We start from the raw sequence: 4,931 nt of genomic DNA, 5'->3' as shown, positions 1-4,931 counted from the left end.
GTTGTCTTCCACAGAGCAGATTTTTTTTTTTTTTTTAATTTTAATGAAGTTCAGTTTCTGGTTTTGCATCTAAAAAATGCATCACTACATATAAGGTCATCTAAATTTTCTCCAATATTATCATCTAGGAATTGTATAGTTTTGCATTTTACAATGAGATCTGTGGTCCAAACTGAGTTAATTTTTGTGAAGGGTATAAAGCAAGACATGGAATTTTTAAAGTGAAAGATTAATGTGATGCAACCGTGCAAGCAAGATTAAGGGTTGCTTGATTGAGTAGATTAAGCCATGTAAGAATTGAAAATTAGGGAGCGATGAGTAAGGAGTAGAGTTGATTAGGACCTCTTCACAAGTGATTAAAGTTTGAAGGTAGTTTATAATTGAAATTTTTGGAGGGAAGTTGATGAACTAGTATAAATAACCTGAATTGTGCAGGCTCTAGAAAGCAGACAATATTTACTCTAAGAAAAAAAATTAAGCTGGTGGGAAAGAAGAGGATGATTTTGTCCAAATATATAAAGATATATCATATGAAGTAAAAAAGGCTGCCTAAATAACATCTAGTTTGATGGTATCTGTCCAGCTCATTTTTCCTTCTGTGTAAATGGCACCAATCCACAAAAATGACCATTGCATCCATGTTTTAAGTACTTAAATGTCCCCTCCATGGCCTCGGTTGATCGGACAAAGAAAACAAGTTAGTCCAAGTTAGGCACACAGATTCTTTTTTCTGGAAATTTGAGATTGACCCAGCAAGAATTAAAATCTTTATTGTGTTACCCCACTTAGATTTGGGGATTGTCCCCTAAGATTTGGGGGTTGTCTGCAACAGAGATTCACTACCTCGACTAATACAGTAAGTTAGACTATGTCACCTCTAAATATTTCTTCAAATTCCTAGATTTTTAATGAAAATAAAAATTTTTAAATCTAGTCTTCCTCTTTCCATAAGCAGCCTGAGGTGACTTCTGAAAATGATTTGCTACTCACTTGACTTAGAAAACCCCACAAAATCATGCAAATTATGTTTCAAATCTTCATGTTCACTTTAAGAACACTCATGAAACTGCCCAGGACATCAAGAGTATGTATATCCAAAAAGCCACCAAGTATCTGAAGAATGTCACTTTACAGAAGTAATGTGTGCCATTCTATCATTACAATGGTGGAATTGGAAGGTGTGCCCAGGCTAAACAGTGGGGTTGGACAAAGGGTCGTGGCCTACAAAGAGGGCTGAATTTTTGCTGCATATGTTTAAAAATGCGGAGAGTAATGCGGAACTCAAGGGTTTAAATGTAGATTCTCTGGTCATTGAGCATATCCAGGTGAACAAAGCTCCCAAGGTGCAGTACAGAACTCACAAAGCTCATGGGCGGGTTAATCCAATCATGAGCTCTCCCTGCCACACTGAGATGATCCTTACTGAAAAAGAGCAGATTGTTCCTAAACCAGAGAGACAGTTGCTCAGAAGAAAAGATATCCCAAAGGAAACTGAAGAAACAAAAACTTATGGCCTGGGAGTAAATTTAGCATTAAATAAATGCTAATGAAAGTTTTTAAAAATTTTTTAAATCTAAATTATAGATGACTTGTGACATGAATCAAAGGCAAAGAGAAAAATGAAAACAGAGAAATTGATTTAAAAAAACTAACACAAAAATTTATCATCCACTTAATTAGGGGCCTAAGTTTGTGACTAGGACAGAAATAGAAAATAAGATACAACTGAGAGGAAGATTACCAAAAAGAAAGAAAGAAAAAAACTAATTGTAATAATTATGCCTTTTTATTTCCTGTATCTCTGATACTTTGACATTTGAAGTTTTACTGACCCTGGGAAGACTGGTCCTCCCAGGGCTAGCCAATTCCTGCAGATAGCAAAGACTTGCTTCTAGACTTGCTTTTCATGTTTAAACCAACCAATCCAGATCCCACATTCCAACTACCTTCTTTATAGGGTTCTCACAGAGCTCTCACACTCTGACCCATTATCTACTTGCCCTAATCATCAAAGGGCCAGGTACCAAACAACTAGAGAAAGCCCCTGTGCCCCAGAGCCCATTGAAATTATTCAAACTAGCAAATTCTAAGCCTGATCACTTTGTCTCACTTGTTCCTTTCCTTGAAAACCACAGTAAAGGCCCTTTCTCATATTTTCCCCTTGCTCCGTCTGCCTCCTGATCAACCCTGGTGCTCCCCTATATGGCTCTGCTTTGCATAGTACGTCCTGCCTCTTGTAACTGTGCGTAACCATCTGTCTTTTCAACAGCAGTTGTCTCCTGGTCTGTTAGCCTCACCATGCCTGAGTAATAATAAAACCTACATTTAAAAACACTAACTGAGTGTGATGAGCAAGAGTCAAATACTACTTCATCTTGTACCACTCTCCACCTGCCCACTATATTTCAGTTATCTTTCAGTACCTTGAACACACTGAGTTGTTTCCCACCTCAGCGTAATCACACTTGCTCTTCCTCCTGCCTAGAATTTTCTTATCCCTTCTCTTCATGTGGCTAGCTCTCTCCTGTCTATTCTCAGTTCTCTGTTTAAATGTTACTTCCATGAGAGGCTTTCCTTGACTCCTCAATCTAAATTGTTTTCCCCCCTCCTCATTATTATCTTCCATGTACTTTTGAATTTTTTCTTTCATAGTATTTACTACAAATTACTATTTAATTTGTAATTGCATATACATATAGGTATTTATTTAGAGTCAATCTATCCCCCTTGACTGTATCATAAGGATAGTGACCATGTCTCTTTCATTTCACTCTTTTATACCCAATGTCCAACATAGTACCTGATACTAGTAAATACCTAATAAATATTTGATGAATGAATGAACAAATGAGTGAATTCCCAGATTTTTAATATAAAACACAAGAAATGATGCACATTGTCTCAGTCAGTATTTACATATTGGAGAAATAGCAGTATTTGTATAATCAAATAATTAAAGACTTGGTCAGGAAATAAAAATAAATCGGTCAGGAAATATTAATTGTTTGGCACACCAGAGTAGATTAACAAACTTATCTCTTAGGATTTATACCCCAAATATAAACCATCTGCCAAAGTGGAACTTGCAGTAAAACAAAAAAGGTAGACGTTTAGATATTGGTCATCCCAATAACAAGAAAACCAAGAATGACTCCAGGCAGGATGTAATAACTTCAGGTGCAACAGGCCCATAATAGAGCCATATTCCATCTTAGAAATAACCAATATTCCATTTAAAGCCTTCCCATGCATCTAGGTTCTCAAACTCAGAGTGCCAGCTCTAGTCTCTGCCCAGCCTTTTGGCTCTGAGCCTTTAGCCAGCACATTAACCTGAGCATTCCTTATCGTTAGAGAACATACATCTCATCTTAGCAAAACTCTGACTAAGCAGACTTGTGCTATTCTTACTCCCAATCTTAAGATAGCCTAGCTTTTAAAAAGTCATCCAACTAGAAAAGGACTTCTTTCTTCCACAGATGACCTATTTTTCATAATAAAAAATTGCTCAGCAAATATGTGGAAGAAAATACTCTCTTTGCGGAAGCAGAGGAGAAAAAGAAAACTCTAGTTTAGATTTTCCTAGAACATTTCACTTTTTACAAAATATTCACCGAAACAGGCATATCACACCCAGGCTGCAAATGTTTTTAGAGGACAATTTTTTTTTAATTTGCGATATCATATTCTAGCCTTTCAGATTTATGTTTCATAACTGTCTTTTGATCATTGTTCAAAACTGAGTCTGTTTCCTCAGTATATTAATATGGTTTCAAAAAAGTCGGGGAGTGGTGTGGCAGTGATCAGTTCAACAGAGACCAACATGCAGAGCAAATTGACAAAAATGCTATTCAGTGAATTCTGCTATTTTGAAATAACAACTTCAAGATATTGACAGAAATCACTAACTTTCTGTAAAACACCTTTAGAAATACTGTATTTCATCTCAAATGGCTATTAAATGAAAGTTAAAGGAGTACAAGGCTGAACCTCATATTGCTCGCCAAGGGTAATTAGGTAACCTAATAGCTACAATTTATCTCTCTCTGTGGATAGCAAAATGAATTTGAAGATCACTTTGTAATCTGAAGAGTTCAGCTCAACTTCAAACGGCTCCCACCATCTGTTTCCAGCTTTAATTTGCTGAGTGACTGGAGACTACTCTTTCCTAACTAACTCTCTGCAGTTACAATTCAAAGCTGCATGTAAATACACTTGGTTACATTTGTTTATGCCATGTGATATATATATACACACACATACATACATACACATATATAATATACGATTTAGATATGCCACATGAGATGTATGTACAATTGATATAAGCAAGATTTTCTATATATTTCTTAATTTTCCACTTGGTCTCATTCTGACCACGGTCACCTGTAATGGATCCAATTCTTCTTTGATTGAATTCAAAATTCCTAAGCATAGATTGAATTATATGCTATGTTAACTAGTGTTATTGCACAGTGTCTTGCTTTTTCTTTAATGTCACTATTTGCTAAAGATATCAGAAATAATCTCATGTTAGCTTTAAATACCATATTAGACAAGATCAATTTAATAAAACTTTTTAGAACATATCATCCAAAAACCATGGATAGCACATTTTTCACAAGTACACATGGAACATTTTCCAGATAGACCACATATTAGGCCAAAAAAAAAAAAAAAGCCTCAATAAATTCAAGAAGATTGAAATCATATTAAGCAGATTTTCTGGCCACAGTGGCATGAAACTAGAAATCAATTACAGGAAGAAAACTAGGAAAAAAACACAAAAAAGTGGAGATTAAACAACATGCTAATAAACAACCAGTGGATCAGAGAGGAAATCAAACAGGAAATCAAAAACCACCTTGAAACAAATGAAAATAAAAACAAAACTTTATGAAAGTTATAGGATACAGCAAAAGCAGTTCTCAAGG

At 35.5% G+C, this 4,931-nt stretch overlaps 1 pseudogene; it reads left to right on the top strand.

Annotated features, from left to right (window-relative positions):
• The first annotated feature begins 974 nt into the window (after positions 1-974).
• Positions 975-1,524, top strand: LOC118601624 (annotated as a pseudogene).
• The last annotated feature ends 3,407 nt before the right edge of the window (positions 1,525-4,931 follow it).

Source organism: Rousettus aegyptiacus, unplaced genomic scaffold, assembly GCF_014176215.1.
Source record: "Rousettus aegyptiacus isolate mRouAeg1 unplaced genomic scaffold, mRouAeg1.p scaffold_m13_p_1, whole genome shotgun sequence".
Taxonomy (NCBI): Eukaryota; Metazoa; Chordata; class Mammalia; order Chiroptera; family Pteropodidae; genus Rousettus; species Rousettus aegyptiacus.
The sequence above is the reverse complement of the archived record's forward strand: the minus strand, read 5'-3'. Positions and strand labels throughout refer to the sequence as shown.